Below are 14,460 nucleotides of genomic sequence, written 5' to 3'. Positions count from 1 at the left end.
ATTGTAATATCAATGATTGATAGAAGGTGCCTATAATAAATTAAAATTGCCCGAATCGCACCAAATTCCGCATTGCTTCACTGCACTGATAGGCAATTTGTCGACAACTGAAATTTATGGCCGATCGCCCAGTCCCGCTGCGTTTGTTCGTCGTTTGCCCGCGCGCGCATTCTCCAACTTTTAATCATTTGAGTGATCACATTAAGCACGCTAAACGTTTAAAAGTTTTTAAAAATGTGCTAAAAGGCTTTTTACTCGAAAGTTGTTATTATACTTGAGACAAATTTTTTATGGTTTAGTTTGTAAGGCAAAATTATTTTGACAATTCCTATACAAATTTGTATTTTGTCTTAGAGGAAATAAAATTATTATTATTATTATTATTATTATTATTATTATTATTATTAAAACCTGCCAATTAATGTGCATGACTGTAAGTGTATTCTGTTGTTGTGGGGCTGTGTTGATAGGAGCAAGAGAGTGTTTAACGGAGGTTAAGTCTTGGTTTTCTGCTAACAAACTTAAATTGAATATTACTAAAACTCAGCGTTACATCAGATAAATTAGTTAATAGATCTAATACTGTGAAGTCATTAGGTATTACGTTAGATCCCGGCCTATTATAGTCACCTCATGTGGATTCTATTTATTCCATAGGGCAGCTGAGGCCTTCACTGAATACGTGATGAGAACTCTTTACTTTTCACTGGTTCATAGCCACCTTTCCTATGGTGTGCTGCTATAGAGCAATTCAGTTAGAGCAAGGAAGGCATTAATTCTCCAGAAGTCGGCGGTTCGCCTTGTGGCTGCAGCATGTTGCCGTTCATCATGCAAGGATTTATTTAAAACAAGATTCTGCCATTTCCGTGTTTCTATATCTCCGAATCTCTATTGCTAGTCCATAAAAATCTCAAAAATTTTGTCACACATTCCTTCTCTCATAACCATAACACAAGACAGGCTCAGAATCTTGTAGTGCCATTCTCCCGAATTAATATTACAAACGATAATAAGGTAGAGATTCAGCTTTATAATAAGTTGAGTAGTTATTTTAAAAATATTGAAATTAAAACTATAACTTAAAGAACTTTCCACAATTTCATAAAACGATTTCCATCGGAATACTATTTTTATAGTACTTATTGATAATCCTGTTTCAATTATTATTATTGTTGTTATTATTATACACATTTTTTAGTATTAAAATGGTTGGTTGAAATTGGTTAAAATTTTGAGCACTTATTTCTGGAATACCCTGTAGTTGTCAATTACAGAGAGCTGACTACGCTACGCTGCGCTACTGGATTATGCAACTGCTAAGGAAAAGCTCACTGGATATTGCTAAATGTTGTTCTACGAAGTACTAAGCCCATATTCCAATTTCTTATAAAGGAGCTGTCTTAAAAAATGAAATAAAACTATTTACTTTTTTAAACTTTTTAAGGAAGCAAAATTGAACTAACACTTGTACTAACTCTGAAAGCATAGTACCAGGTGATTTTCTATAAAGTCCGCCCATCTTAACTTGTTTACTTGGGGCAGTAAAATTTTATAAAAAAAAATGTGAGCTTGTAGGATTTTTTCTGTACTATAGGTATTTGAAAATTGATCAAAAAGTATACTTTTTTAAATGGGACGGACACCTTATATCTGAATTAATTAATTTATTCTTCGTTTAATTCTAAGCATTTTTTATATAACAAGTCAACGGTCTTTGAAATATTAACAAATAAAATATGAAATTTAAAATTTTAAGTTCTTATCTAGTAGCAATAGATAACTCAATAAAAGTATCACTGACAGTAACTTCATCAAGTAATTCAAAAAGTATCGCTGCAAATTGTTATTAAAAATGCCATACTCGCAAAGAGAACAAATAATTTTAAGCTCGTTTATTCGAAACAACCATAATGCCACAGCAACGCAACGAGGCTTAAATGCAAGAAAGCACGCTCCTTGCAAAAAACAGGCAAAAGGGTATTCGAAAAATTTCAAAGTTTACAATGGAATGTCCGTGATACGACCTACTTAAAAATTCAAAATACTCTTAAGAAAGCTGGTTACAAGCCTTTCAAGATCAAACCTACTCCAAAATTGACATTTTGCCGCCTCATGATGGTGATAATCCCAACTTTTTAAGAAACATCATGTGGACGGACATGTCTACCTTTGCCACGAATGGCATGATCAATAAAAAAATACCAGGTATTGGACTACAGAAAACCCATTCAGTTGCAGATAATTTAGATTTCAAGAGCACCAGTCAATTAACGTTTGGTGCGGACTAATGGATAACAAAATTATTGGACCCTATTTTTTTTTTATCAAAACCTGAATGGGGACTCATATTTAAACTTTCTCGAAAACGACCTAGAAGATTTTCTAGATGAATTACCTTTGCAGCATTTTGGACATGTTATATTCCAGCAGGACGGAGTCCCGCCTCATACCACCTTAAGAGTGAGAAACCACTTACACCAAGGTTTTAACATATGGATTGGTAGAAAAATTGCACAAATTAACTGGCCAGCCAACAGTCCATGTCTTATTCCAATGGATGCGTTTCTATATGGATATTTAAAAAATTACATTTACCAAAATCATGTTGAAAATATAGAACATCTAAAGCAACTGATTAGGTTCGAAATAAATGAACTAAATGAAAACCATTCAGATTTTGTAAGAGGATTTTTGGAGAAACTTCGAAGAAGATTACCAAAATGTATCGGGCAAGATGGAGGCCCTATGGAGCCATTTAATATTTAATCACATTAATTTTTATATGATATAGTTAGTTAAGTTAATTTTTTAATAATTTTTATTTACTAATATTTCAAAGACTTTGAGTATATGACTTATTATATAAAAAATGCTTAGAATTAAACGACGAATCAATAAATTAATTTACATATAGGGTTTTCCATTTAAAAAAGTATACTTTTTTTCTACCCTGTATACCTGTGAAAATAGTACAGAAAAAACCTAGAAGCTCACACTTTTTACAAAATTTTACTACCCCAAATAAAGTTAATGTGGGTGGACATTATAGAAAATCACCCGGTACAGAAATTTGATACATCTGGGATTTGTTACACAATATTTAAAATTATTATAATTTTACATATTTCCTTTTATCTTTATTTCCTATTCCCGAAGTATATAATATAATAAAACATATTAAGAATTAACTAGGTATCCGTTTAAGTAAAAAAATATTTTGAAAACTGCGTTGTCAACTTTTACCCCATATATATTTTATATTTGCTACATATTTTTATTTGAAAAAAATATTGGAAAACAAAATATCTCCTTTTCTCTCTCTTTAATAATATGTAGTTCAGAACTCTGTTTAGAAAAAATGTTATTTTGTTTATTAACTAAATATTAAAAAACAGATTAAGTACTATTAGCTAAATTTTTTTTTTAATATTGGGAAAATTAGTTAATTTTTAAATATCAATGCGACTATTTTTGTATCGATTGTGAAACTTATAAGATACACAAATGACCAACGTTACATTCTCTTAAGCCAATACTTACAGCAAACACTAGATTAAAAATAAATAACAGGTACTTAATAAAACTCATTCCACAGGACTGCATTTTTGCAACACTTTCAACTTTACTAATGTGCCGTAAAGTTAAGCTTGGATAGCTCTTTGACAAACTGCGACACTTAATGAATCGAATATGCTAGGAAATTCACGCGTTCCGTATAGCTAAGTTCAGAAGGGTAATTGTAAATTCCTCTTAAACTAAATATCAGATGATTTTTAGTTTTTACTTTTATAATTTCTCTTTATGAATTAATCGAACACCACATTTTTGTCTTATTGATTTCATTTGATGATGATATGATTTTAAAATATAAATCTTATTAGAAAAATAAAATCATTAAATTAAAAAATACTGAAAATTACATAATTTCTTAAAATTTCTAAAAACAGAAAAAATGTTTTTTATTTTTATAGCTTTCAGCCCTATTATATGATTTTATTATTAATATTTATAAATTATATCTACTAACTTAGTAAGAAATCAAAATAATTTTGGAATAATTTCTTTAAAACTGTATTATAACTTTTCTTGAAAAAAGATATTTAAAAAAGTATTTAGTTACAAAATATTTAGGTGATAATAATAGTAAAAATAAATAATTCTGTAGATGTTTGTCTATATTCTATTAAATGAAAATTTTCTTAAAATAAATTAAAAAGAGAATACAATTTAACCTAAAAACTGAAAATTGGTATTTGAGTATAAAATTAACAAATAAACAACGTCTCTCATTGAGGTTTTACAAAATATTGAGAAACAACGCCATTTTCGACGTATTTTTTAATGTTACCTAACATAATTTTTATGTCATGATTGATAAGATCGCAAATTGTTTGATAAAAAAAATATCTTGTATTCCAAATGAACTTACAATATTAATTAACAGTATCTAACGAGAAAGATATTATAGAAAATTTTAATTTACTGCATTTTTAATTCTAAATTATATAATTTTATGACATAATATTTTTGTTTCTATATTTACCGTCAGAACAAAGTCTGTCCATTTACATTAATGCACGATGCTTATTCCAACTCTTATTCTTGCACGCATGTTAAGTTTTATTGATTCTCATTCCTATTTGTATGTTATAATAGCAACATTGTCCATGATAGTTATAAAATTTTGTTACAAATGGAATATTGAAATCATTATCATTATTTTTATCAGAACAATACATTCAATATACCCAATATACCTAGTATGTATTTCAAGTAATTAAACAGAGGAAATAGTTATAAAATCACAATTATGACACTGCTATGGAGTATTACCTTGTTATTTTAAAATTATATATATTTATAGTTGTAGTGTTTTAAATTGAATGAGAGAACATTTAAGAAACAGCCAGATGAGGAGAGAGACAAATATGATAATTTGAGATAATGTTTCATAAATTAAAATAAAATCTTATTGAAATATATCTCACGTTAAGAGACACCCACAAATGTTCAAAAAAATATATCGAACACAACACCTTCTTTAATTGCTGTTATAGTTAATATTTCGTTATAATATTGTATTTTTTAATTACCGTATGAAATTTTAAATAGAAATTACCGTATGAAATTTTTAATTTTTAATAAAAATTAATTTACTGGATATCGAATACAATAATTTCCCTTTTAGTTCCATCTGATGAAACATATATCTTTTGTTTGGACTTAAGAACTGAAATACTCTATCAAAGTGCAGGAATAAAAAATTAAAATGCTAATTATTATTATTACTGTAATGATAATTTAATAATAATAATATAATAAAATAATAATGTAGTAATAATAATGTTCCTATTACGGACGAATATACATAATAATCATTAATTAAATAAATACATAAGTGAGTGCATTTTATTCAACTTAATTCAGAGTTATACATACACGTACATTTTTTTATAAATATAAATATTTATATTAATTTATATATCCTTTTAAATAGGTACTAAAAACGTATAATTTAATTTTAACCCCATTGTAGACGAATTTATAATGTCCATTACAAAGATGTTTCCATACACTTCTACTGTAGCGTGAATTACCTTACATTTAGTTGCTATAGCAGCACTTGATTTGTTGAACATGGACACAAACATTTAAAAGTATACGCGTTTTTCCAGGAATACATTTTATAGTTTAACCAATTTGAAACAAATATTATTTATTTTGATACAAACAATTTTATTAATTCAGGACCTAATTCTATAAAAAGGAATAATCGTCTTTTTCGAAATAAAAACAATATTTTTACCCAAATCAATTATTAAGGGTTCTAAAATAGGATGAGAAATGTCAGTTATTAATTAACTATTCAAGAACAGTTGACGATATAAATTTTAAACAGAGTAGCCAGTTCTACATAGTAGTTATGCGAAGTCGTACCACCGTATTTTTAATTTTAGAAAAAAATGCTAAATAAAAAGGTTGTAGCTATAACTAGAAATATTTTATATTGGCATAAATGATGTACAGGGTACTTTTAAAAAGCGAAACTAATCAATCTTACTATTTTTTAAAATAAAATTAACTGTATTAATGTTATTTCATATTTGGGTGGAGCGCTTTTTCAGAACAAACTCTTTTAGCGTGACGTTACATATTTAGGCAACCTGCAACTAATTGTCATACCTAGTTGAAATTGTAAAGACTGAATCTAACCCTTGTGTGTAAGGAAAACACCCACAAAGAATTTATGAAACGGTGAGATGAAACAAATAGCTGTCATTTTGCTAAGGAGTCCTTAGAATACCCTAGCATGTATATAGCCAAAAAATATCTGGCTATGTCTAGGTCAAATCTCCACCTAGTGCCAGGTATTCAAACTGAACATTGTTAGCTAAGAAAGTACCTTCACAACATGAAGAAGTGTGAAGCACTTCTTTGTAGGGGCTATGAACAGGAAGACAGTAATACATGTGACTGCCGTCTCGTCAACAAGAGAATCCGTGTTGGGAGAGCGTCACCACCTTTTTCTCTGTAATAGGTTGTTCAGCAGCTTAGGTGGATTGATCTCCTAATGGGAGGAAGTATAAGGGGCCCAATGGGGCCTAAGTGCCGTAGCTTTTTAAGCTACCCTCCCTAAAATTCCAGATTTCAAACCCTTGTGTACTATTTTCATAGATACTATAAAAACGAACAACTTCAAATTAATTTATTTTTATAAGTACTGACCCTTGTTTCGTACGCAAGTCCTACGAGCCGTTATTACCTATTGACCCTCATTATCCGGCTCTATGTATAAACACTTTCATGTTTGGCCCTCACAATGATGTTTTTCCTATATTAGACTCTCCATCTTTAAATTTTAAAAAGGCGAACTATCACGGTTTATATAGTGAACTCAATGCTATTGATTGGTCACTACCAACCGACGTATCCATTAACACTGTTCTTCAACACTTTTATGACAAAATAAATTATGCTTTTACGAAACATATTCCCACGAAAACACCTGCACGTAAATGTTTTTCGCCGTGGTTTAACACAGAAATAATAAATTTCTTAAAAATCAAAAACCGAGCTTGGAAAGTTTACAAAAAATCAAAACTGCAGGTTGATTACGATCATTTTAAAAGTCTTCGAACACAGTTTAAATGTTCTGTAAAAATTGCTTATAATAATTATATTCAGGAGGCTGAAAGTTCCATACAAAATGATACCAAAAAATTTTGGAATTTCATTAATTCAAAGTAAAACTCTACTTGTATATCATCCTGCATGAATTATGATAATTCCAAACTTGAAAATCCCCAGGACATTGTGAACGCTTTTGCCCACTATTTTAGTAACTCTTTTATTACATCCTCGAATTATGAACCCGATATTATACATCACATTAATAATAACGCTATACCCGCTATTACATCTTTTACTGAAGACAGTATTAGAAAATCGATAAGAAAGATTAAAGCAAATATGACAACCGGGCCGGATAATGTACCTGCGTTTATTATAAGAGACTGTGCTGCCATCTTTTGTAAACCACTTTTAAAAATATTCAACCTTATTCTTAAGCACAATACCTTTCCTGACTTATGGAAGCAATCCCGAGTATGTCCTGTTTTTAAGAAAGGCAATAAGAATGATGTTGAGAATTACCGACCTATTGCCATTTTATGCAACTTCTCTAAAATATTTGAAATATTAATTCATGAACACCTTTCCTTTTACACAAAGAACCTGATAATTCCCGAACAGCATGGATTCATGAAGGGCAGATCCACAGTGTCGAACCTTGTATGTAGCACCCAGTTTATTGCCGAAACGCTGGATAGGAGGGGTCAGGTGGATGTCATCTATACTGACTTCTCCAAGGCATTTGACAGGCTTGACCACGGTAAACTGTTGTATAAGCTCGAAGCTTGCGGTGTTAGTAGATCCTTTCTCCAGTTGCTAAAATCATACATTTCCCGCCGTGTTCAGTTTGTACGGTACCGTGGTCACAGCTCTGTGTTTTTTAATCAAACATCTGGTGTGCCGCAAGGCTCCATACTTGGACCTTTGCTTTTTATCTTGTATATTAATGATATCGCCCAAGATCTAAATGTTCACTTCTTGCTGTACGCTGATGACCTCAAGCTCTATGTAGATATTAACTCCAAATCCGATTGTTTGCAACTACAGCATGACTTGAACCTGCTTAATGTATGGTGTAATTGTAATCGACTGCCCTTGAATGCTTCCAAATGTAATGTTATGTCATTTGTTCGTAGAAATAGTAAAATTTGTTTTGATTATACTTTAAATAATCAGATACTCAATCGGCCCGAATTTGTTAAAGATCTTGGCATCATTTTTGACGGCAAATTGACGTTCATCAAACATGTGGAAGAATGCATAGCTGGAGCGTACAAGAATCTGGGGTTCATACTACGTAACAGTAGAGATTTTAAAAACATATCTACATTACGAGTATTATTTAATAGCTTTGTTAGGCCTAAATTGGAGTACGGCTCTGTAATTTGGTCTCCAAGTTATAATTGTCATATAACGGCGTTAGAGAAAGTACAGCGAAGGTTCTTTAAATCCGCAAGTTTCATATTGGATGGGATTTATCCAACCAGAGGGTATTCACAAGACTTATTATTGCAACGATTTGAGATGAGCAGTCTAATTAGAAGGAGGATTATGAATTCTATAATTTTCCTATACAAGCTTGGATGGATTGCATTATGCTTACCTATGATGTTAGCTACAGAGTTCCTAGAGCCAATGCTAGATCTAATAATTTATTTGTTGTTTCCTACTCCCGTACTAATATTTTGCAGTGGTCTCCTTTGTAGATGATGCTAAGAAATTACGGTAACATTGAAAAACGGCTGGATATATTTAACTGTACGCTTGCGGATATAAAGCGTGCTTACACATTTTAAGATCTGTATTTTATTCTTATAACTCATTTTTATTTTTGTCTTTATTTTGTAATATTGTTATATCATTGTTAGTTATCTTATATTGTTTTGCCGTTTTTTTTTAACTATTTTTGATGTTCTATTCTGTTTTTATTGTCTTTCTTTATACCACTTTGCTGTTTATTGTAATTATGTTACTCTTATGTTGCATATATTGTGTTTTTATTCATCCTGTAATAGATACACTAACGTGCTTAAAACTTACAAAAAACGACATAAAAGAATATTCCTAAATTTAAATAAAGTAAAAATTTAACATTAGCCGTGTTATTCCTAATGCTCATGCTCGGAGAGAATAGCTTCATACGCAGGTAAGATCTTGTTGATATGTTATCATTAGCGTATTTTCTGTTCTACTTTTTGGTTTGTTCCAATTGCAGGCCATGCCTGTAGTAGACAAGTTGGTGTGAGCAAAGTTGGCAAGAGCTGCCAGGTGATGGCCTTTAGGACAGGTACATGTGTATTTAGATATTTGTCCACCACTTAGAAAAACCTAAAAGCGTGGTACGTTTAGATGAATATTCCCCACAGATTTATTGTATGTGTAAACTAACACTTTACCTCGACTGTATTTTGTCTTCATACTGGCTTGAACTTCTCCTCAACTGAACGTTCCCCATCATAAAGTATTTTTTGTACATAACCAGAGGAAACAGAATTTTTTCCCTTTTCGATGAGCTTCTTTATTCAAAGTACACAAAAATTGCACTCATACCAACTGGTCTTTTAGGCATGATAATATATCAAAAATTGTTACAAAACTTAAGAGAAAGAAAGCAAGAAATCACAAAGTTGACATACACGTAGGTCACGTAACCATAACCAAACTTTTCTTGAATGATATTCTTTTGGGAGGCTACTTCGTTTACATGAAATTATCTTTAATGCATACGCTCAGTATAGCATTGATAAAATTTTAATATATTAGCTACTATAAAAGTAAATATTCTTCTATAAATTTAAATATATAAATTCTATAATTCTTTTAGTTTGTCACTTGGAGTTGGCAACTTCTTAAATATTTCTAATATTGCCAGAATATAGCGAAGGTCATGACAAATAAGACATTTTTTTTGGCACTTACGTTCAAAATACATAAAGTCGAAAATCGTTCTAGTAAAAAATTCAGAAATTCTTCATGACACTGTGCACTATGGATGCTTATTATTTGGCGTATGTGACGTCACTACTAAAAGGTCTATTACAATAATATACAGGGTGTCCCGTAAAGTATGTTACAAACTTTGGGTGGTGATAGTACATAAAAAAATATGACTAAAAACTCTAATAAACATAACCTCTTAAACGCACCATTTTGAAGTTACAGACCTTCAAAGGTGCAACTATAAAAGTAGTTTTTATGACGTAACTCTTTGTTGGAAAAAGAAAACTTAATGAAATTTTCAGGGGCTAATCAGCTTTAGGAAATCAATAAATAATGCGGAGATGAATAAAATCGAGAAAGCAGAAGGCTGTTTTTTATCACCCTCCTATTTTTTGCTAAAAAAAATTTTTCTGCAAAGGTACAGCAAGTATCATAAGATTTTTAGAAAGACCATTAAATTTAGAAATTTTTTTGTCTCTTGTGTTTTTTATGTAAAATGTTTAGTTTTCTAGTAAATTTACAAAATGCAGAGAGATGAGTGCTTCCGAATTATTTACATACATTTCTTAAGCCTAGTGAATTTTTAAGAATACAATCAATTTCCAAAATAATTTTTTTAATTAAGTAACCAAAACAGAACTAAAACAAAATATGTTATTATAATAAATGTTGAAATTGACCTCCTTCTGCATCGATACATGCTGTCAGTCTCTTTATAAAGTTAAATCTGACTCTTTGGAATATGAATAGACTATTTCTTATTAAATTAAAGGTTTCTACAATTCGCAGTCTAAGTTGATCTTCTGTATCAACAGGGGTTGCATAAACTTGAGATTTCGCGTGTCCCCAAAGATAAAAATCGACAGGATTCAAGTCCGGTGATCGCGGTGGCCAGGCTATTGGTGCATTATATCCTCTTCCAATCCATCGATTAGGAAACCGCATATGTAGATACTCTCTAACATGAACACTGAAATGCGCAGGTGCCCCGTCATGGAGGTACCACATGTATTGTCTCAAATTTAAAGGAACATTTTCCATTAACTCAGGGAGATGGTTTTCTAGGAAGTTTAAATATTCTACTGCATCAAGCCTTTGAGGTAGAAAGAAAGGCCCGAGCAAATAGTCACCTATTATTCCAGCCCATACGTTGACTGAGAATCGGTGTTGGTGATGACTATCAATGGTAGCATGAGGATTTTCGTCTGACCATGCATGTGCATTGTGCAAGTTCAGTAAACCATCTCGTGTAAAGGTGGCTTCATCGGTAAATAAAATGGAGCTAATAAATTCCACATTATGTTGGTGATGGTTAAGTATTATTCGGCAGAATTCTAGGCGTCGGGGAAGATCTTCAGGCATTAAATGTTGCACTTTTTGGAGATGGTAGGCATAAAGGCCGTTTTCCTTCAAAACACGCCAAACTGACATTCTGGAAAGCTGTAACTGATTAGCTGCCCTTCGCACACTTTCTCCCGGATTTTGTTCAAAAGATCTCAAAATTTGTTCATCTTGCGCGGGTAGTCTTCTAGCAATTCTACCACAATGTATGTAACGGGGTACCACACTACCAGTTTCAATAATCCGTCTGTGAATCCGAGTAAATAATTGTGTAGACGGCTGACGTCTCTGCGGATAACGTTCTATGTATGTTCTTCGAGCAGCTGTTGCATTTCCATTACATAATCCATAAATAAAATGCATTTCGGCATATTCTTGATTAGTAAAACGATTGTTATCCGCCATTGTACTCACAAATTAATAATTCGTCAACAGACACGATTAAAATATGGTAACAAATGTCAACTATGTTAAAAGTGACAGGCGCCTACTTTTTGAATACGTCAAATTTAACACCTAGCGGTGAGTAAACTCCCTTTGCATTTTGTAAATTTATTAGAAAACTAATCATTTTACATAAAAAATGCAAGAGACAAAAAAATTTCTAAATTCAATGGTCTTTCTAAAAATCTTATGATATTTGATGTATCTTTGCAGAAAAATTTTGTTTGGCAAAAAATAGGATACAGGGTGATAAAAAACACCATTCCGCTTTCTCAATTTTATTAATATCCACATTATTTATTGGCTTCCTAAAGCTGACTAGTCCCTGAAAATTTCATTATGTTTTCTTTTTCCAACAAAGAGTTACGTCACAGAAACTACTTTTGTAGTTGCACCTTTTAAGGCCTATAACTTCAAAACAGTGCGTTTAAGAGGTTATGTTTATTAGAGTTTTTAGTCATATTTTTTTATGTACTATCACCACCAAAAGTTTGTAAATTACTTTACGGGACACCCTGTATAAGATTTGATAGGTGCCAGTGCCTTTCAGAACGTATATACATAATGTTCTAATAGCTATTTATATCTTCTTTACCATTAGGAAAATTCATCAAACCTTATATCATTCCTAAAAAAACATTCAATCCAATTATGAAATAACGTACAAGCGCTTTACTTCAAGAAATCTCAAAATTTAGGTACCATGTTTTTAAGAACACCCTGTACATCATTTAATAACAATATCAAATATTTCTCTTTCCTGGCTTAATAAGAAGAAATGTAAGGTTGTCATCCCACCTTACATTTCTTCTTATACATATATTATAATCAGTAATCAGTAAAATTTAAACAAAATCCACGAAGTACATCCAATTTTCAGTCCAATTTGAATTAACTTATTGTCTTCGTAAAAGTACAAAAGCTAATAAAAAATATATGGATTGAAAATTGTTTAAGTACTTTTACTTTAATTTTGAAAAATTGAAAATTATTATATTGAGCTGGTGTTAATGCATGGTTCTCGAACGTCATAAAAGTTAATTGTGGGGTTAATGATTAATAATAGTGAGGCAAAAGAAAAAAGTTTTATATGAAAAAAATCAACCCAAATCGATACAAGAAAATTTTATTGGACCAATTTGCTTTTTGACAGTCTCTCAAATATTTATAACTAAGTAACGACTACGAAAAACTGCACGGCATAACAGTCCAACAAAAATTGTGTTTGATATTCCATCTTTAAAGTATCGTAAGGTCCTTAGAAATTGTTTTAAATAAAAGTGTTTTGATTTTTTCTATTTACTTTGATCAGAAGGATGACTTTAAAGTTTATCATAATATCGCCGTGTCACGCAGAAATAGAGACTTGACTGTAAATTCGTTATCTTTGAAGATAAAAGTAAAATACAATTTTCATGTAAAAATCATTTCTACCTACAATGGAATATTGCGTTCTAGAAGTATATAAACTTCATCTTCGTTTTTCTTATGAAGAGTTTTTGTTATGAAACACCTTGTTTATTTTTTCTTGTTCCTCAAAACGCTTTCTTATAAGATCGAATAGGATTTAGTGGCATATAACTAATAATTCGGGGGATATAATAAAAGAAAGTGCCATAAGCATTAAAGAGACAGACATTATTATTAGTTGTTAAAAAATCAATAAGCAATAAAACTTTTGTACAGTAAAATCTATTAATATGTATAATTCGAGCACATTACGCTCATGTTAAATTCTTTTGATTACATACTAGTACGGAAAAAAATAAATTTGTGTTTATATCTCTGAAATATTATGTTGATTGTTAAAAAAATGATTTCCTCAGCAAAAAATTATGAATAATGGATTCTTTTCATTTCCAATGGCAGCAAAGCCGAATCCAAGTTTTAGCGTGAGATCATGTAGACATCGTATCTATAACATTTCAAGTTAAATTTTAAAATACGTCTTCTTAAAAAATAATATGTCAGAAATTATTTACTGTATGTTAACTTTCATGTATTAACACTATATTAAAAGGCAACATTTTTATACATATAAAACTGTTATTAGTAAAAATACTACTTAAATAAGTAATGCTTATTGGTTAACCTCGAAACATAACAACTATATTCTCAAATAGAAGAAAAATATGATGCATCGTCAAATATAACCATTAAGAACGTATCTTCTAAATAACAGTAGGTATAATCGTTTCCTCTCTTGCGAGTCAATTATCTTGTTGTAGCGGGATTTAGGAGCAATTCCTAAAAATAAACAAGTGAATTACTGAATTGTATTGTAGGAGTTGTTTTTAAATAGATCTATTTGCATACATACAAAGGAGTGTCATATTCTTATTGAACTTACATCTTATTACATATTTTTTATATAGGCCGATGTCATAATCAGACTAAAGACGTTATTAACATATTGTTGTGACGTGTCAATACTTTAAGGAATTTTGAAGTCTCAGTTTGATGAACTGATGATTATAATACGAATGAAAACATCATCTCTGCGTATTTATTAAAACGAATTTATTAGACTGTTTCTATTAATTAGCAACTGTTTAATGTTGACGCCGTTTCTTATTAATCTTATTAGATCTATCATTCGCTTCT

The sequence above is a fragment of the Anoplophora glabripennis genome, unplaced genomic scaffold (genome assembly GCF_000390285.2).
Source record: "Anoplophora glabripennis isolate ALB-LARVAE unplaced genomic scaffold, Agla_2.0 scaffold489, whole genome shotgun sequence".
In the NCBI taxonomy this organism is placed as follows: Eukaryota; Metazoa; Arthropoda; class Insecta; order Coleoptera; family Cerambycidae; genus Anoplophora; species Anoplophora glabripennis.
The sequence above is the reverse complement of the archived record's forward strand: the minus strand, read 5'-3'. Positions refer to the sequence as shown.